This window comes from Typopeltis vanoorti, chromosome 9 (genome assembly GCF_054136105.1).
Source record: "Typopeltis vanoorti isolate ZY-2024b chromosome 9, IOZ_Tvanoo_1.0, whole genome shotgun sequence".
NCBI classification, from domain to species: Eukaryota; Metazoa; Arthropoda; class Arachnida; order Uropygi; family Thelyphonidae; genus Typopeltis; species Typopeltis vanoorti.
The window spans coordinates 138051460-138074340 of NC_143557.1; positions in this window are offsets into that span (position 1 = coordinate 138051460).

The following is a 22881-nucleotide window of genomic DNA, read 5'->3' on the forward strand; positions in this document are numbered from 1 at the left end:
TCTTCCAGAGGTCTTCGTCAGTCATAATTTGTGGCCACCCAATTCAAAATATGCTCCGTAGACATCGGTTTATCAATGTTTGTAGTTTTGGTTGTATTTCCTTTGAAATCCGCCACGTTTCGCATCCATATAAAAGAACTGATTTAATGCAAGCATTAAATATTTTTAATGTTATATCTGTGTGAATATTTTTCATTTTCCATACTCTACAAAGTTTAGCACATGCACTTCTTTTTAAAATCCTTATTTCAACACATCTAGTTGTCCCTCCACATGCAAGATAAAACATTGCCGAGATATGCAAAATGTGAAACAGCTTCGATTTTTCCATTTTCAATTGTATTTGGTGGCTTGTTGTTCACATTGATTCTCATTTCTTTTGTTTTGTTTGCATCTATTTTCAAACCGACTTTCAGTGATTCTTCTTGTAATGTGGGTAGTTTGTTTTGGATATCTGCATGTCTGTGAGTAATTAGAGATATACATCCCCTGCATACTTTAGATTACCCAAAGTTTTGTTTATTTTCCATGATATTCCTTTGGCATGTTTCATTGCTGTCTGTTCAAGAATTTCATCTAGCACCAATATAAATAACGAGGGCGATAGCAGACATCCTTGTCGCACTCCAGATACAGTTTGAAAGGATTGTGACAGATATCCATCATGCAGCACCTGGCATTGGAATTTGTTATATCCTTCTAGAATGAGGTGTATTATCTTCTGTGGCATTCCTTTGTTTTGAAGTGCATTCCACACATTATCTCTAGCAATGGAATCGAAGGCTTTTTCATAATACACAACAGGAAATATAAAGGAGACCTAAATTCATCAGACTGTATATACATGATCTATTTGGTCTAAAACAGACTATTCTCTTCTTTTCTCTTGGCCTCATCAAAAAGAATAAATTTTGCTAATGACACATACCAGGTTTACGCTCCTCCAATTACGAGGGTGGTCTAAAATGTTCTCGGCCAAACAATGAAAAAACGAATTTATAATTTCAAAATGACTGTATTTTTATTTTTCAACATAATCTCCCTTAAAATTAATACATTTATTCCAGCGATACTCCAGCGCCATTATACCGTCCCTTTAATGGTTCTCAGTAAGATCTGCAAAATATCTCTCTACAGCTGGAATCTCTTGATTCGAAGAAAAACGCTGACCAGCGAGGGAGAGTTTCAGTTTTGGGAAGAGATAGAAGTCAGAGAGAGCTAAATCTCAAGAATAGGGCGGATGTTCCAACAATTCATAGTGCAGATCCTTTAATTTTCCCATTGCCAAAACACCTTTGCGGGCAGGTGCATTGTTCCGATGAAATATGTTTTTTTCTTCTGTAAACCGGGGTCGTTTCTCACCAATTTTTTCGTCTAGTCTGGTTAAAATATTGGAATAATATTCCTCGGTTATTGTTTTACCCTTTTCAAGATAATTAATAAACAAAATGCCTTTAGCATCCCAAAACACCGATGCCATGACCTTTTCTGCTCATGGAACCAACTTTGTCTTCTTTGTCGCTGAACAACCGACTTCTGTCCACTGTTTTGACTGCTGTTTGGATTCTACTGTGTAATGGCGAATCCAAGTCTCATCCATAGTAATAAATCGAAGCAAAAGAACAGTTTTATTCCTGTTAAAACGCTCCAAGCACTGCTCAGATTTTCATGCGAGTGCGTTTTTGATCTGCTGTGAGCAAGCGCACACCCATCTTGCGCAAAGCTTTTTTATTTGCAATTCTCTATGCAAAATATATCCTACCCGTTCTTTTGAAATGCCTATAGACACAGCAATTTCACGTATTTTGACTTGCTGGTCATCCAATACCATATCGTGCACTTCATCAATGATTTCTGGTATTACACTTTTTTGGACGTCCTTCACGTGGATCATTTTCAAGGCTGGTACGGCCACGTTTAAACTCGGCAGCCCGTTTCTTAATTGTGGAAAACGAAGGAGAAGAGAGCCCATAAACGTTTATGAACTTCGAATGATTTCTTTTGGCGTTAAATCTTCTTTTACAAAGAATTGTATAACCGCACGATACTCACTTTTATCCATTTCGAGGATTACAAAGAACACTTTTGTTTCAGACAGCTGTATGAAACAAACTTTTCTTTTTTTCTTTTGTAGTTTATCTTTTCTAGCTCTTCTCTTAACTTTTTTTTTTTTATCATCCTTGATGATAAAAAATATTTTAATTCTTTTAAATCCTTGATATCAAGGATTTATGCCTAGCGTGGCCTGTTCCGGCCTTAGAGTTATCGTTGAATCTTTTAAGAGGACGTCCTGGATTTCTTTTTCCTAATGGCTTGTACTTTAAGGCTTGTTTTGGTAATCTTTCTGTTTTCATTCTTTGAACGTGTTCCATCCATTTATATTTATATTTTTTAATTTTTTCTATTACTGATTCTTGGTTTAATTCTTTCATAATATCTTCGTTTCTTTTGTGATCAAATAGGATATAATTTGCAGTTTTTCTCATAAACTTCATTTCTGCTGTTGTTAATCTTTGTTTGTCTTTTTGTTTTATTGTCCAGATTTCGCTTCCATCCATTAAGACTGGTAGTGCTAATGTATTGTATACTTTTAGTCTGGTTTGTTTTTGAACTAAGTTTGGTTTAAATATAGAGTTAATTACACCTGTTATTTTTAAATATTTTGCAATTTTTACGTTTATATCTTTTTCATTTTCATATGTGATCATACATCCTAGGTAGTTGAATGAATTCACCTGTTCTAAGATCTTGTTATCTATTCCTATTTTAGTTCTTGCTGGATCTTGTCCTTTAAAGGCCATAGTTTTTTATTTTTCTGTTGATATTATCATACCATAATCTTTGGTTATCTCATTTAGATCTGGTGTCTAGCCTGACGATGTATAGTCCAGTGGTAGGGCTGCTACCTTAAGGCTTCTAAACAAACGTTCTTCCAAATTTAAACCTATAGGAGGGATAGGGTATATCGAAGGGGAAAGAGTAGATTATAGTAGAATAGTGTAGAATTATAGTAAAGGTTTATAGAGGGAACATAGATATAAGGCCAGAAATGGAAAGACCCCATGGCCCTCGAGTACTCTAATAGCATAAAGGTCATAAAATAAGAAGAGTTGGTTGTAAGGCCTTAGGGGAAAATTAAAGTGAGTGACTCTTCCTCAAAATAGAGGAAGAAGAGGTTAGATCCAGCTAGGGAACCGTGGAAGTGCCACTTCCCTTACAATCAAGATGATTGCCCTTTATGGCCCTGTTGATCCACGAGTTTTTTTTATTTAAACTTTAAAGTTCAAGTCTAGTTGCCGACTGGAAGAACTTTTTCTAAGCCTTTCTTCGACCGGTTGACAAGTTAGTCGATCTATGGCACGGGCAAGTGGTTTATTTCCTCCCGGAAACTCGGGTTTTTCATCCCGTAAACTCAAGAAAATCGACCATAGTACCCAGGTTATTTCAGACAGTAACATATCTTGTTAGGGTTAGGCACCAAGAGATGGCAGCACCTGTTTTCCCTCTTGATCGCTGGCTGCTTTAATCAGTGATAGACATGGGTCAGCTATCTCTGATTGGCTACCGGTGGAGATTGAACTGCCCACTCAGTCTCCAAAAGCTAGATAGGGTATAAAGGCCTCGCCTACTCCTTATAAGGGAATAAAAGGCGTTAGCTGATTTATTTATTTATTTATTTTTATATTTATCTTTAAGTTTATTTTCCTGTTGAGAAGTATTAATTGCATATAATTTCAGCTTAATTTTTTACTTTCATCCACTGTCTCCAGATTTCCATCGCTAACCATTCTTCTTACTTTCTTTTAGCACGTCCAAAAAACATATTCTGCTTTACGGACTTTGTTTTACCTTTTTCTGTTTAGCCTCTATATCATCATTCCTTGGAGGTAGACAGATATTTGCAATCAGATACGCAGATGACAAGGCATTACTATCAAACACTGAAACAGGACTACAACATCTGTTGAACAGATTACTGGAATTCTGTACCAATTATGGTATGAAAATTAACATCAGAAAAACAAAGGTGATGAAAATAGCAAGGAAAGAGGCAAATATGGATATGAGAATAAATGGGGAAAAATTGAATCAAGTAAAGACATTTAAATATCTAGGAAGTGTGATTAGCAGTGATGGAAGATGTAAAAGTGACATGAAAGCAAGAATAGAGATACTTTTAATAGAAAATGGAATTTATTCAGAAGTAAAATGGATAGAAATCTAAAGAAAAGACTAATAAAATGTGCGAAGTGTTGCCCTCTATGCATCTGAAACTTCGACATTGAAGAAAGAAGATATTAAGATTTTGGAAAACTTTGAGATGTGGATTTGGAGAAGGATGGAAAAAATCAAATGGACAGATAAAATAACTAATGAAGGTCTTAAAAAGAGTAGAAGAAGAAAAAAAAATCTGATAAGGAGGATAAAAAGAAGCAAGGGAAACTGGATCGGACATATCCTGAGAGGGAATGGAATCATCAGAGATGCCATCGAAGGAAAAATAGACGGAAAAGACCCAGTGGAAAACAATGCTAGATGAGATGCTCAATGGAGACAGGTACTCATCCTTGAAAGAGAAGGTTCAGAACAGACGAGAGTGGAAAAAGTTTCTGCTACTAAAAGAAGAACCTGCTCAATTGCAGAATACTCAAGAAGAAGATCATCATTCCTTATATCCTCTTCACCTTCAAAATTACTATCCATATGTTCCCTTAACTTTATTTTAAACTCATTGCAGACTTCAGCATTTTGTAATTTAGCCTGTATTTCGTCTATAAAATGTTTTCCGCTGATGGTTTTTTCGCATATATAACTATATAGATTCTATTATTAAATGATGATCTTAGTCAATATCAGCACTTTTTTTTATTTCGGACATCTAATAACATTTTCCTTCGTCTTTGGCTGATGGTAATATGATCCATTTGATTCTGTGTTTTGCCATAGGGATGACATCCAGGTTGCTTTAAGTATTCACTTATGCTTGAAGATTGTACCTCCTATTACTAAGTTATATTTGCCACACATTTCCACCAACATTGCACCATTTACAGTTTCTCTCTCTCTCTCTTCAAATCACGCTTTCCCATTACATTCTGCAGCCCCTCATTATTTATACCACCTTTAGCGTTAAAGTCACCCATAACAAGTATGCTCTCGTTTCCATGTCCTGTCATTAAGGTCTTATCAAACAGACTGTAAAACTTTTATTTTTCTTCAGAGGATACATTCTCATTTGGTGCATAACAGCGAGCAACTGTTAAGTCTTCTAAATTTACTTTTAAGATTTGCTGTTATTATTCAGGATCTGATTTTCACTTTACGACAAATAGTTCAGAAATCATGGGAATATTACAAAAATCTGTATTTAAGTTTTGTGGATCTGGGAAAGGCAAATGACAAGGTGCCAAGAGAAAGGCTATTCAAATGAATACAGTTATATGGTGTCAATGGGGCATTATATCAAGCAATGCTTAGTCTTTATTTGAGGTGTAAGTCAGCAGTTAGAATTTGAAGGAAGTACAGGAAGATGGTTTAATGTTAAATCTGGTGTCAGACAAAGATGTACATTATCCCCTCTGTTATTCAGTATCTATATGGATCACATTATGAAGGAAAGTAGGAGATTTTAATCTGGGCTTGTTACTTTATGCAGATGATATCATACTTTTCAATAAATCTAGTACCAGTCTGCAAGAGTCCCTGACTAAATTGAATGACTGTTGTAATAGATATGGTTTGAAGGTTAACAATAACACAAAGACAATGAAAATAGGCAGAAGCACTGAAAATATCAACTGCGTTGTGAATGGGGAACCTATAGAACAAGTAAAACATTTCAGCTACTTAGGCACAACAAAGCTGGTATGGGAGGAAGTCGACTGAATAAATTTATATGGAATGAGAGAGAAATTAGTCGGAACACTAAATTAGCTGTATACAAGACAGTGTTCAAACCAGTTTTAACTTATGGATCTGATAGCTGGATCAGAAGTAAAACACTTGACCAAAGACTAGAGATCGCAGATATGAGAGTCCTGAGAAAGATTAGAGGCGTGAACAGATGGCATCAATGGCAATATCATATTAAAAACGAGGATATTAGGAAAGAACTTGACATTGTCAGCATCCAGGAATGCGTTAGCAGAGCTAATCTCAGGTGGTATGGTCACTTAAACAGAATGGGCAAGGAAAGATTGGCAAAACAAGTGTTCTCTGCCAGGTAGACAGGATAAAGACCCCAAAGAAGACCAAGATATAGGTGAATTGATACGATACAAAGGGCCTTAAAAGTTAGAAATATAAGCTATGATAATGCTGGAGTCTTGACAGATTGATTTGGAGGAAAATTGTTGATAGGAAGTTAATAATGATGTAAGTTCTTCATGTAGTGATATCATAATATCCAGTACACCCCTTGAGGGTACATGTCAGGAATTTGATGATGATGTTATTATTCGTTCTGAAATTAATTTCCACTTAGTCGTTGCTTGACTAAATCTTTTGTTCATGAGCATTCCAACTACATATTGATGTTGTTGGAACGTACTTCTTAGTTTCGAATCCGCCATTTTGTTGTAACGTTCTCTTATTAATAAAATCAATTAATTGCTAATTGATCACTAATCCAAATGTAGGGAAATTTATATTTATACTGCGCCACCCTATATCTAGATTAGTCTATATAAAATAGTAGAATCGATTTTCAATTAAATTAGCAGTCTCCTTACTCATTCAGGCCGAATTTAATATTACTCACTTGAGGCTCCCGCAAGATTCGAATTATTTATGAACGGTGCAATAAAAAAGAATCAGGCAAACACAATATTGAAATTAACAAAAGAAAACATTTAATATAAGGTTATATGACAAATACATGAATTCCACTTCTAAAATAAGACAATACAATTAAGTTAATACATCAGGTCAAATCATTCATATTAAATTAGTCTTCAAAATCTTCACATACAAGATTCACAGTTTCCTCAATTACAAGATTCCTTACTCAGATTAATACAACAGAATTTCTTGTTTAATTAGTTTGCTGATATCTCTCAGTTATACTCCATACTTAACTCTCAGCACTTATCATATTATTAATCGCGGCAGATATTATTTCAAGGCAAATTATTTTCAACTTCTAACTTCGGCATTATGCCACAGTAAATGTTAGAATAAGCGAAACGGAACTATCACTCGAATCTTCATACACTGAAACAAATAAAATATGACTGTTCTTACCGGAATTAATCTTCAGCACGTCAGATTTAATGTGAGCACATTTTCAAATTATATTTATTACACCTATGGAACACATTTAAAAGAATTCTTCAAGGTTATAACTAGATTATTATTTGTCGCGCTTCTCAATTCTCGACGGCAACTATAGGGCAGATTGATATCCTTGTTTACTACTTCACAACAAATTAAGCTCCGTACAATTCTTCCTAAAAGCAATATAGAAATAAGTAGTAATTCTAAGCTAACTGGATTTATTCTGAATCCTTCATTAAACTTCCAGTCCTTTAATTATCCAAATACGGCACTAGATTCCTATTACTGCCACTGCTGACTTTACTTTTAGCTATCTATAAGTTTTCACTTCGCTTCTGCACACTTCTAAATGCTACTCCCTTGAATTCCTGCCCTTCAGTCCTTTTTATTTACTTTCACCTCCCTGCTTATATCCTTCCTTCTTCCCGCTTCAAAAACTCTTTCCTTTTTCTATATATCACTACTCATATAATTCTTCTCTCCTCGTTATCGAAGCTCACGGTCTGCCCACGCGCGTTCCATTTTATTTCTCTCTCCATGGCAACGAACAAAACGTAAACATTCGTATTAACGTTACATAAGGCTATACCTTTACATTGAGTAATGAAAAACATTAATAAAAATATTACAGTTACTTAATTTTCTCTTTCATTTCATTTACAAATAACAATAATAAAATATATGTTACAGTATATATATAAGGTACATTAAATTATATACATATAATTTCTCATAATATTATTGAAGGAATAAAGTAAATAAGATAAATGATATTTATCACTGAGTCCTTCCAATAGTAAAATATACATTAAAATTATTTAATCAAATAATAGCTGATAAAATTCAGGAATAATACATAAATAATAATTCTTAAGCAAGGGATTAACAAATAATTTTTAAACAAGTCATGCTTAATATATGATAGATCATGTTAAATGTGAATGAAGAACAAAATATACAAAATAATTTCATTCACAGTTTAACAATGTATATCAGTTATATTAGGCATCCCTGAATAAAGAAACACATTCCCACTGGGAAAATTTATCCTACCAGTACCATTCCATCTTACTTCGCTAAACCCCAATAATTTAGTTTTATATTTTTCCATCTCCTTTCTTTGCTAGTTTTCCTGTTTCATACAGTGTTTCCACATTTCGTTGGCCAATTAGTGTCCGAATTCTCCAAGCTTTAGCCGATACCAAGGCGTCTGTTCGATTTCTGCATTTATCTGACTTGAAAACTATTTAAATGTTTTGAGACGTGGGTTCCTATTCTGGTGGTACGGCTGCTATCTTAGCATTCAGACATGCATTATATACACAAGCATTTACTCACGTCTTGATGTTTCGGTTATACCGCCGATACCCCTGTCACCAGAGCCTCGTTCGTGATAACAGGTTTTACCACGAGAAGGTGAGGGTAGTATTTGAGTGGGAGCGGCTATATGTTATATATCATGAAGTCAAGGACTTCAAAATATTACTTCGAATCTTAATTCACACCTTTCATGGCTATTTTAATGCCTCCGTGAAACATACACATCGAGTGGAGAGAAAAACTGAAGCAATATACAGTTGGCGCTTTAGCAGCAAGCAGTCGCAAACACGCTATTTCGATGCTCCCATATTTTAAGTTGCAAAGTAGATATTTTCTTGTGAATTAAAATTTAAAGTACATCAGTGAACTCCGTTCTTCAAGACGAACATATAGATGTAAAAACTGTAAGTATTTGTTAAGTAATAAGTAAAATATAAGTATTCAAAGTTCGAAGTATACGTTGGTCAACTACGCGAGAAGAGAACAAAGGAGGACGCCATATTAGAAAATACAGCAAGATCGTCAAACAAGAAATATGAAGTGCTACAAATGCCAAGAAGACCTAACGGGCGAAGAAAACCACGTAACATGTAGGAACTGCCAAAGAACATGCATTTTTTATGTTCAGGATTGTCCGAGACTACCTGGCAGCGAAAATCAAACAAGAATCGTGACGAGTGGAAGTGTCCCCATTGCAGAGATAACAAAGGAACGTCGCCTTCGACCGCAGGCGGAAAACAGCCAATGCAGAAAACAACCGCAGGCAGTAAACAGCTATCAACAACAGAGGGAATTAAAAACAAAGAAAACAACAACGGAAACCCAGGTGAGCCATCTTTAAATACATTACTCGAAAATAGATTACAAAACCTAAAAGACTGTTTAATCGATTTTGTTGGAGAACTATTTCAAAAACATACCGCACAAATTGCAGAAAAATTTAACCAATACGAGGCATTTATTAAATTTAATAATAACTCGATAGAAGATATGTTACAGACCGTTAGAGAAATTAAAAACTGCATCAAAGAGCTAACTGAAAGACAGCATAATTTAATTAAAGAAACAACGGACCTACGGCAAGAAATAAACTCTCTAAAGCAACAGTACGAGCTCTCAAACCAACAGCAGCACAAAAATGACCTCCTCATAAATGGTCTCCCAGAAATAGCTACGGAACCTCTAAGAGACACTGTAATACAACTAAGCCAAAAAATCGGCTTCCCCATTGAACCAAGAGACATCCAGTCAGTGCATCGGTTACCACAAAAAAGGAAAAGAGAAAATAATACCCGTCCTTCTCCCGTCGTAGTGCGACTCACCAACAGCCTAACAAAAACTTCACTTATAAAAGCTAGCAGGATTAAAAATCCAGTAGTAAAGGATCTGAAAGGAGACCACGACAACACCCCAATATACTTGTCTGAATACCTTACTCCACACTATCAGAAAATATTCTACCAAGCAAGGAGAGTAAAAACAGAAAACAATTACCAGTTTATATGGATAAGAGACAGCAAAATATTCCTTAGAAAGACACAAGACTCAAAACCAATCGAAATAAAATCCGTAGATGACCTCAACAGGCTGACACATAGAAAGGAATATTGACAACCCGTAAAGAAGGACCAGCACCCCAACCAACATGGAAGCACACCATCAAGCAGACGTAATCACCCCGGAACATGATAATAGCCACATTCTGAAATCAATATCAGAATGGAAACAACTGACAATCCCCAAAAAAAGGACTATCTATTCTTCACATCAACATCAGAAGCATTCAAAAATACTGGCTGACCCTGCAAGCTTATCTGCAGGAAGATATAGACGAAATAGACATTTTAATACTGACTGAAGTATCTACGACAAACGAAGAGGCATCCTCCTACCAAATGCCACACTTCCAACAACACAAACACTGCAGACAAACAAAACGAGGCGGTGGTATAATAATATTTACCAAACATAAACTAGAAGTAACAGAAATAAACTATAAATTAGAATACGCAGAAAACATATGCATCGAAATTAAAAACATCAAACAAGAAAACTCCCTGATATTAAACGCAATATACAGACCACCCAACTTAAGCACCACAAAATTCCTAGAAGAACTAAACAGATGGCTTTCAGCCACGAAAGTAGGCACCTCAAAATACTTGATAATAATAGGAGACATTAATATAAACATTAGGAACATAAATAACAACACAGAACAATACCTAGACCTATTATCGGCATATAACATAACCCCATCCATACAGTCGTATACACGAGAAGAGATAGTCGGAAACACAACAACCTCAACCTGCATCGATCATATAAATATAAGGGCCCCTCCAAACAGCCACACAGCATCCGTCATAACATGCAAACTAGCAGACCATTATTTCACAGCATTGCAGTTACACACTGAACCAGAACCCATAAAAATCACTGAGACTACAAAACAGTATCATAGCATTGTAAACGAAGCAATAGTGAACGATGAAATCAGAAAAACAGACTGGATGCAGATAGCATCTTTAGACTCTGCTGAAGCTGTATATAATAATCTTAAACTTGCATTTAACAAAATATACAACAAAGCATTACCAAAAATAAAAATACGCCCCCAAACGAAACAAAATCCATGGATAACAGACAACATACTAACAGACATACAAAGAAAAGATGCCCTATGGAAACAACTTAAGAAGTCACCGAACAATATCGCTTTAAAAACTGAATACAAAAGAAAACGGAATCTCCTAACAACCCAGATTCGAACGGCAAAAAGAAACTATTACAGCAACAAATTAACAACAGCACAGAACGACATAAAGGAAACCTGGCACCTGATTAATGAAATGCTGGACAATATACACAGAACCACTGCCACAGAAACAATAAAACACAGCTTTGCCTGCGACCCCAAATCCCTCAGACAGTTGGCAAACAACTTTAATCAGCACTTTGTGAACTCTGTCCAAAAGCTACAAGAAACAACCATTCCTCACACACACACGAACATTCTCCACTAGGTCCACGAGCAACCCAGTCGATGTGGTTCCCCACAGTAACAAAAGAAGAACTATCACTGGCAATTCAACAAATTAATCCTAACAAAGGACCGGGGATAGACGGAATCAGACCAAAAGACATCAAGAAATACTCAACCGACCTACTTCCAGTTATACAAAAACTGTTAAATAAAATCTTCGAAACGGGAAACATACCTGAAACACTGAAGACTGCATTAATCACACCCATACACAAACAGGGAAAAAGAAACATAATAAGTAATTACAGACCTATCGCCACGCTGCCTGTAATCAACCAAATCATGGAGCGCATTGTACATCAGAAACTCTCCACATACGTTGAAAATTTTCAAATCATACCCAAAACACAATATGGCTTTCAACAAAATAAAGGAACAGCAACACTCCTGGAAGATTTCACAGATCTAATAAACGCTGCATTGGATAAAAACAGAATAATATTAGTGGTATTCATTGACCTAACAAAAGCATTTGACACACTAACACATAAAACCTTGTTAACGAAACTTACCCATATCGGAATTGGAGGTCGTCTACTCCAGTGGTTTAAAGCATACACGAAAAACAGAAAGCACATCACACGTATAGGATCAGCACGCAGCACACAGCAAAGAAAATACAGCAAGATCGTCAAACAAGAAGTATGAAGTGCTACAAATGCCAAGAAGACCTAACGGGCGTGTGTGTACATGTAACCTGTGGAGTACCGCAAGGAGCTGTCCTATCTCCCATTCTATTTAACATATACACACACGACATAAGCCAACTCCCCCTAAAAAGTAAAATGTTCCAGTATGCAGACGACACTGCCATAGTATCCATTCACAACACTGCAAAAATCGCTTACAAAAAATATGCAACACGACATCAATCAAATCACTAACTGGTTAACCGAAAACGGCATATATATAAACCCTGGAAAAACAAAACTAATGATATTCAAAAACCCCCAAACCCTGCCCATAGAAACAAAATATCTCACTATCAAACATTCATCCTCCTATACACAAAGTGCAGAACCTAAAATCACAACCATCACACAGGTGAAAACAACACGCTACCTTGGACTTCACTTCGATGCAGATCAAAGTTGGAATAGCCATACAAACTACCTACATACCAAGCTTAGGATAATAGCAAGCAAACTATACAGATTAAAAGACATTGCCCCAACCCACATAAAAATACTAATCTATAAAGCATTATGTGAAAACATTTTAAGATATGCAATCACATCATACGCATTCTGCGCAGACTGCAGACTTAACAGGCTACAATGGTTGCAAGATAAAATGATAAAACTGATATTCTGGGAACAACCCACTCTTATGCAGGAAGTAAGGACAAAACACAAAATATTTAAGGTGAAACAATTACGCCACTACACAGTCATGTTAAAACACTACTACAGCCCAACATATAGAGCAACCAGAACAACATATCAAATAACAAGACCACAGTCAACAAACTACATAACATATAAGTACAACAATCATCACAGCAAAGCCACCCGAAACTTCTACGTACCTGACATGACAAACAAACTGCCGTTCGACAACAGAAACCTAGGAACATACAGAGAGCTGAAACAGGCACTATATAAATATTATAGCGAGAATGAAAATTAGAGCAATTCCTGTTTCTCTCTCCCCCACCACACATACACACACACACAAAACTACGACAACCCCCCCCCTCCCAAAAAACTATCACTACAAGAACACAAAGAAACAAACACACCATGTCTAAATCCAACCCTATTTGCACAAAAAAAAAAAAAAAAGTTAAACTGTAACAGCAGTCGAAGTCTTCCAAGCACGTACCAACAAACAGTAAAATCAACACCTGGCTTGTGACCATATAGGAACACAACCATGAAACCACCACCCTCTGTCATCTATTATCTTCCTGAGATAAGCTCTGCTAAGCTTCGAGATAGAAAATTACTAACTTGCAAGTATCTGTTATACACACTTGTAATGCGTTATAAATATTATATACATATAATTACTACAGCAACTATGTATGCAATTCATCTGAGACATAAAAAAAAAAAAAAAATTCTGTATAACCCTTATTGTAAATACTATAAATATTATTATTGTATGTAACTTATACTGAGACATAATAAAAAAAAAATTATTATTATTATTATTATGTGATAATAACATTAATATAATATTACTATGCAACAAGAAAAAATAATGTAATAAACCGTTCTTATTATTAAAATTATGTAAATAATGAGTTTACATTATACGCTAGTGAGAATTAGGAAATATAATATTTTAATTGCATATGTGTAAATACTGTTGTATAATCACACTTTCTCAAACTTTCAAGAAAAAAAAGAAGTGAACTGCAACATGTAATATTATTTAACTTGTGTAACTCTGAACTATATAATTGTAAATTATTACTGTGATTATTTTAAAAAATAACAAATAACTATGTTATCATCAATATTATTGAATTCTCATTATATGTAGCACTTAGTGCAGAATCTTGTAAAATGATATACTGAATGTACTCAAGATGATTAATGTATATATGTATATATTTGAAAGATCAATAAAAAAAATTATTATTATTATTATTATTATTATTATTATTATTATTATTATTATTATTATTATTATTATTATTAAATCTGGAATCTAAGGATTCGTCGCTAAAGACGAATTTATAGTAGGGTTTTCTCAACCGAAGTTCTGCTTTACACTATATATTTGATTCCATAAAAGTATTCGATCTATGTTCTTTGGCTAGTTTGCCCATGTCGTGGTATGATAAATCCCGAGTTTCTGGCAGAAAAAAAAGAAACCCTTCCAACCCCAAATGAGATTGAATAGGTCACCTTGATTTGAAATAAGGAACCCATGTGGAAAATCCCCTTTGATGACGGGATCTGTTTTCTAAACCTAGTTTGAATTCAAACTTGGTAGCGATCTAATACGAATATGAATCTTACTTTCAGTCATGTTCCTGAATCAACCTGTACTCTGAATTTCAATCGTAATGCCAATTATACATTCTGTTCTTGTTCCTAATCCTCATTCCAATTTTCGTCGTGATCCTTATTCTAAATGCTATCCACGATTCATATTCTAAATACTAATCTTAATGTAACTTTCCTTTATTTCTTCCAGGAGCTGGTATACACCATACTTTCCTGCCTTCTCTATTTTACTACAAGCATATTTTTGATCTATTTTGTTATGGACAGGAATAAAAATTACGGATTTCAAGAACATGGTTATGAAGGAAAGATAACTGCAGGGGTAAGTTTTAAATTTATTTTTATTTTTTTCTACTTACAGCAGATAGAACTCGTCTTTATAGACGGCGTTTTTTTTTTTTTTTTTTTTTTTGCGTGCAGTAAATTGTATTCCTATTTGACTTCTAGTTTCTTAAAGTCCTTGACAAAATAAAATTTGTCTTGCCTAGTAATAAGAATGTGCCTAACAGAGGAAGAATCTGCCATGTAAGAAAAAAAAAAATTTGAAGAAACGCTTTAGGATCTAGTTTTACATTAAATTCCATCTTGCATAATATTCGTATCTCTAGTCAACATTCAGTTTTTCTTCCTGGGCTGATTCTGAATAATGCTATGCAGAAAGAACAACTCGCTTAAAATTTCCATCTCTCTCAAACACATTTTATAATTTTCTTTGTATTATGTTTTTAATGTAATTATTTTCAAAAGTGTTGCCCTTAGGCCAGTGATGTAGCTAGAGCTTTTGCCGCCCGTGGCGATCCGTTCTGCCCCTGTCAATACACACCAAAAACACTACAAAATGTTAAGACGACGTATAGGAAATAAATTAAACACACTTATGTTTATTTTTGTAGTAAAACTTTAATTCCAACATTCTAAAATATTATATTTCTTGCTTTTCTGTTAGCAAATCGTCAATGACATTGTCGAAGTCTATTTCATCACTCAGTTACTGTTCTATACACAGAATGGCAAGATTTCTTAAACTCCAAAAAAGTGCCACCTGGGGAGGAGCGCCCCCTCCTTCTCCCTGGCTATGCCACTGCTTTAGGCCCGGACAAGAGCAACACTGTCCAGGATCCCGCGATTTACAGGACATTGCATATTAAAAACACATAAACAATATTAAATATGATGGATGTGTTGATTTTATTATTTATCCAAACATCCACGACCCATCAACAGAACATCCTGGGACATTAACAATAATATTAAATTCGCCATCGTTTATATTTTTCCTACTTTCATTCATGTAAAAACCATAGCTGTACACATAATTTTCGATTTTTGTCGTTATAAAAATTGTTTATTATATCGAATATTTTAATAAATCTTTGTCGGCTACATTGCAAAATTTAAACAAAACCAGTTATGACATTTTTCGAACAACTAGGACTGATCTGTGATATTTATGGCATTGCACGAAAAGACTTGTAAACTGCATTAAATCTGATGTCAGTGTGGTCGAGTGGATATGCCTGGGGGGGGGGGGTATTTTTCAGAGTGAAATGAGCTTTTAATTGATGATTACTGATAAGAAGATTTTTCTTCATTTTCTATAATTCCCTTTAATAGACAAAAATTATTTGAAACACTCATTTTTTTTTTTTTTTTTTTTTTTTTTTTTTTCCCGTTCACTATAATTCAACTATAAATTATGCAGAATTCAGTGAGACAAAATAATCTACAGGACACATGTCCAAAACGGCTGTAGGTTGACTTACTTGGCTTACTTGTACAAGTAAATTTACATGGAAAACACACTGGAAACTTCTACTTTTTTTTTTTTTTTTTTTTTTTTTGTTTTTAAAGTCAGAGTCAGAATTCGTATTCCCTGGAAAAATATGAGATCAACTTCGAATAGGTAATACTCATCTTTATAGATTTAACCAAGGCTTTTGATACGATGTAAAACCCATTTTAATTAGAAAAATACAGCACCAATACATTAAAAACTTATTAGCTCGTTTAGAACCTTCCAGTAAAACGCTAATCTTTCCTTCATACTATTTAATTCCCACAATAATGACCTACAAGAAGCTATCCATAAGTTGTCACCCACTGAGTATGCAGATGACAAGGCACCGCTGATTGTATCGCATATCATTCTTCCGAGAATAAGTGTGAGAAGGTTTCTATCATCTCTCAAAGCTGGTGCACAAAGGTTCCATTCACTTCCACAGGACAAAGGCATGATGATGATTGTCGAAAATTTCTGGACTTCAGCTACTCCATATTCCAGGCATCATCCCAAAGATGTTCTGTTGGATTCTAATTCGATGTGGAGATGAGTAACAAACATTCTCATGGAGCATCCGTTCCTTTTATTTAGGTTCCAGAATAACAAGGATTGATACTTCTTGAGTATGTTTGATCATTTTATTTGTGGATTTTCATTTCTTAATTATGAAATGCTCCATTTGAGATCCGTAAATCTCTGGTGAAAATATTTGTCTTTTTACTTTAAACGCAGGGTGTATAGTTAAAAGAAGATGCCATTAGCTTTGCAACCCCGCGATCATGGGATTGCAACTTATAGAACGTTCTATTTCCGAAGGACCCATATGTAAGAATCTTTTATTAGTTCATTTTTAAGGTCATTGTTAGTCAGTACCGTTTCGAACAAGTATTGGCTCTCCTCAGTAGTAAACAGGGACCAGTTGGTCGATATTAGCGACTTGCATATGGAAATGTGATATCACAGGTTAAAGGTCACTAGCACCAGAGCAAGAAAGTGTTGATTTAGTATGGTTTACTCTCTACGTTGTGATATACTAACAGAAATATTCCCCCAAAACGGCAAGTAACTAAATATTTCCCTGTGTAGGGTTGTTTTTTTGTAAAGTGTGTAATTATACCCATTTGCATCTAATAGGCATTTAACCTAGGACTTTTTTGTTGGACAAACGTTAAATAATTTAGAATATTCTAGATATTAAGTGTAAGTAATTCATTATGATAGAAAGAAGGTGTTATTATATGTAGAGTAGGACTGCTCATGATGAGTTATGGAATAAATAGACTCAATTTACATAATGAGTCTACTTTAAAAAAATCAACTGACCCGTTTTATTTCCTTATAGGGAGTAAGTGAAGCCTTTTAACCCTATTTAGTTTTAGGAGACTAAGTGGGCAGTTCAATCTCCACCGGTAGCCAATCACAGATAACTAGCCCATGATTATCACTGATTATATGCGGCAACCGATGAAGAGAGGACAAACAAGTGCTGCCATCTCTTGGTACCTAACCCTAATAGGATGGGTTACTATCTGAAATAATGTGGGTTCTATGGTCGAGTTTCTTGAGTTTCCGGGGCAGAATAACCGAGTTTCGAAGGAGTTTTTAAAAGGAGTTTCTCTAGTCAGCTACTAGAATTGAGCTTAAGTGTATTTTCGGGCGGCCTAGCGCAGAGAATCAAGCGCCACTTCCACTGAACTACACAGATCTGCTGAGTCTAATAATAATAATAATAATAATAATAATAATAATAATAATAATAATAATAATAATAATAATAATAATAATAATAATAATTATTATTATTATTATTATTATTATTATTATTACAGGCGGCTCCAAGGAGTCCTTAGACTCATCGAGGGAGGCCCTAAACATCATGTCCATCATAACTATTCGACATTCACACAGTATCTATCATACTTTGCCTTGAACTCATTCACTGTCATAAAATTTACGTATAATATAATTCTGTTTTGCTCAATTTGGTATTAAAAATTGTCAGATTAAACCAAGAAATCTGCGAGAGTATAATGTATTTAATAACGATGTAATTTTGACATCCTATACATTGTTATTTTTTTTGTACAAAAACGAATGCAAAATTAGGTATTTTATACCATTCTAAATAGCAGCAAAAACAAAACTGTTTAAATTTTGCAATACCAAATATTATGATACGCACTTCAGTATTCAGCACATATAACTCTGTTCCAAACGAATATTCTCTTCCTTTTATGCTACTAGAATTCAATTAAAACAATGATAATTTTTCGTCTGTTCCAAATGAAGACAAATTTGTAAACATGAATTACGCAAGCAAAATATATAAATATGAATTATTGAAAATGGTTCAGGAGCATATTGCCACTCAGTATGTATTTTTTATTTTCCCAATGTCTATATCTTCACTGATTTTATTTAATTTTTTTTCTTTTTTAGGCTATGGGTTTGGTAAACTCCATTGTCTATGGTGTGGCGACTTACTTCTGTTACAAGAAGTTCAAAGAATAAAATGGGGTGTTGGTTTTCACAATTTTCATTATATATCATTATTTTATATATAAAATTATTATAAATATAAACTAATTTAAGATTTTTTCTATTTTTTAATTAAAAATGGAGTAAAAGTTAATTAACTGAATATAAACTAATACACCATAAAAATATTTTTTAGTAATTAATTAAATAACATTTGAAAGAATGTTATGAATGTAAGTGAAAAGATGCACTGAATACTCTTGTAGGGTAATGGATGGCAATGCTGTAGCCAATGAAGTTCTAACCGAGGCTCGGCTATTGCTGTTACCCTCCTGCCATGATCAGAGCTTTAATAGCTCAATAACACCTTATCCCTACACTGTCCTCTACAGATAACAGGGAAGATGAAAAGCAGTCTTGCTTCGCCCCTTTAAGCTAGTCCTTATAAGGACTATGAATGTAGGTGAGAAGAGTCGACCGTGAGGTGCGGTGATTAATAATACTCTTGAGGGGTAATGGATGGCAATGCTGTAGCCAATGAAGTTCTAACTGAGGCTCGGCCATTGCAGTTACCCAGCCATGACTAGAGCTTTTAACTCAATGACACCCCATCGACACAGATTTTCTTCAATCAGATGAAGAGTCAAGGACTCAATCCATCTCCCAAAAAAAAAGAATGTATTCAAGAACTTTATAAAAAAAATAATATATTTCTTATAGATGAACGATATATTTTTAGAATGTAAATTTATAGTCCATATCAGAGAATATAAGAGATTTTTAAGATAAAAATATATCTTTTGGGACTTTATCTTTTGAAAAATGTATAACGTAAATTGGAATCGGAAGACTTTTTCAATAGTATTATTAACTAAAGTGACATTCGCTTAGATAATTTTATGTAATCAAATCTCTTATATCCTTAGGACACTGACTTGTAGAAGTAAGGATGTTATGGTTCCTTTGGATAAGGCTTTGATCAGGCAACATATGGATTACTGTGCACAGATCTGGTCGCCTGATTTTCAAAAAGATGGATGCGTTGGAAAAAGTTCAAAGGCATTTGACTAAGGTGGTTTCTGGTCTCTGGAACGTAGTGTATATGAAGACAGATTGACAAAATGCAATTTGCAGAAATTGGTGGATAGAAGCAGGAGGGGGGGGGGATATGATCAAGACATATAAGCTGTTAAGAGGTTATTACCAGATTAATCTCGGAGAGGTTTTGCAAAGAATGGGTGAGAATAGCAGGAGAACAAGAGGTAATCCCTGGAAGCTATATAAGGAGGGTGTGAGCAAGGGAGTGAGGAGCAGGTTTTTTGCATGAAGAGTGGTTGGAATGCATTGCCCCGAGAGTGTGGTGAGCGCAGAGATAGTGAATATATTTAAGGCGCGGTATGATAAACTGTGCGTATAACAGTGGACCTCCCACGATGAGTCTTTGACTCCATAATAATAATAATAATCACCGATAAATATCTTCACTCCAAAAAAATAATTACATAAAATTAAAAGCATAAAATTTACCTCATAGCTGCTGGTGAAACATGTGATGCGAGCAATTGCATATTTTACGTCATGCTAGCAGAAAGGTCAAATACAGTACTCATTGACTTATAATCCTATCAATTAGCTGGAAATTTACGTAAAATATAATCAGATATAATTTATATAAAATAAAATTTCTATATCAAATTTTGCTGCTAAGATGTGCACCGATCTTGAGATTATTATCGTTGTGTTATTATGGGTGTAATATTAACAATGAAACTTATTATAAATTTAAACTCTTATTTGAATTTCACTTTAAATTACCATTTTCGTTAACTTAAGTTGTGGCGAAATCTGTCAAGAACTTGAATTTATGGAAGTGAGAAATTACTTCGAATTCTCTTGGCTTCAGTCCTTGTAAGTTTGACCTGTTTTTCCTAAAAATGCAAGTCTATTGTTATAAACCCAGTCCTTGAAGTATTTATAAACAATTTCTGCATATATAATTTCCTTTTTAAGACGTGCAGAACTGCAAAAGAGTAGCTAGTGCACTTACAGTGATAGAATGTAAGTTTTAATACAAAAGTTGACACTTTTTTCCCGTATCACTGGTAAAAATAGTTATGCTTAATATCGATATTTTTTGCATGTTTTCAATCATATGAATCATCTTGTTAAATTAATAAGCAACCCAAACTGTATTTTATATAAATTAAAAAATATAAAATCATATTTATTATCAATGTATTCATTATTTTTTCTTTGTATAACAAAATATTCTTCAATAGACATAACTCACATTAATTTATCTTTTGCTAAGAGTAGCAACACCTTTTATATTTTCAATAAACTTTATATTAAATTAATCCAAAGACTGCAAGTAATGTGACTCCCCGTGTGGTTGCCGGGATAAGAATAGAACCAATGTAGCTAATGCATGTCGTACGAGGCGACTAAAATTGGTACCCTTGGAGGGTAATGGATGGCAATGCTGTAGCCAATGAATTTCTAACTGAGGCTCGGCTATTGCTGTTACCCTCCTGCCATGATCAGAGCTTTATAGCTCAATAACACCTTTTCCTTACACTGTCCTCTACAGACAACGGGGAATATGAAAAGCAATATTGCTTCGCCCCTTTAAGCCAGTCCTTACTTATACTTATATAAGGACTATTGAAAAGTAATGTTGTAAGATCGATTAATATCCTTGGAGGGTAATGGATGGCAATGCTTTAGCCAATGAAGTTCTAACTGAGGCTCAGCTATTGCTGTTACCCTCCTGCCATGATCAGAGCTTTATATATATATATAAATAACGTGATGTCGGTCCTCTAGGATCATACATAATGCGTGATTTTTAATTTTTTTTTCAATGAATTGAATTGGGGAATGGATGATCGGAAGACGGGGGGAGGGTGGTAAAGAGATGATTAAATTGTGAAGAGACGGACCGAGTGACCGGCAAGTGATGTTTGTTGTAAATGTGTCCTGAATACCACGCCATTATATGTCAGTGCTCTTATCCAAAAATTTCAGAGTCCTGCAAAAGTGCCGGTAAGTCTTCAACTGCACGGTATTTTTTTTTTTTTTTTTCTCTTTTCAACTTTAGATACTTCACATTGATAGTCATGGGAAAACAGCTAAATGAGACAATATTCGAGAAGGTATATAGAGAATTTATAAGACTAGGTGAACTACTTAACAACAATTGGCCGGGAAAAGTGAAACTTTACGACACGTTTCCCCCAGAAAGTGTCACAGACGTGGTCGCAGAAGATCAGTTAGAATCGTTGCCTTCTACTCCTTCAGACTTTGTAGAAGTGCGCGCACGCAAAAAGCGAAGAACAACAGAATAACCGCACAAAGACAACGAAATGGAACAGGATGCTCAGGATTCGGACGCCGCTATTTCTCACAAAGAAAAGGTGCCTCCGATCATCCTTAGAGAAAAGCAGAAGTGGGTAGATCTAAGATCACCAATGTCCAATCTGCACATTGGCTTCATTAAGGCCAAAAGCAAGAAAGAAGGCATTAAGATCCAGCCAGCAACAGTGACAGACTATAGAAGGTTGACCAAAGAAGTGGACGATAGAGGCATCCAGTATCATACCTTTCCGCTCAGCTCGGAAAAAAAAATTAAAAGTGGTCCTTCGTGGTGTCTGTGAAGACATTGACACAGCAGAAATAGCTCCTGACCTGAACTCTCAAGATCTGCCTCCAGTCAAGGTCAGCAGAATGTACAAAGCAGACAAGACTCCCATGCCATTAGTCCTAGTAGAGATTCATAAAATTTACAAAAATATCTACAACTTGAAAACAGTCTGTGGACTCATCGTCACACCAGAACCACTCCGGAAAAGATCATCTTCTGGGCAGTGCCAGAAGGTTGGCCATGCCCAGAATTTTTGGAGAGCACAATATAGATGTTCGAAATGTGGGGACAGCCACCCAACCAATACCTGCACAAAGCCGAGGACCGCCTCGGCCAAATGTGCCAACTGCGGTGGCCCTCATCCTGCGAACTATAAAGG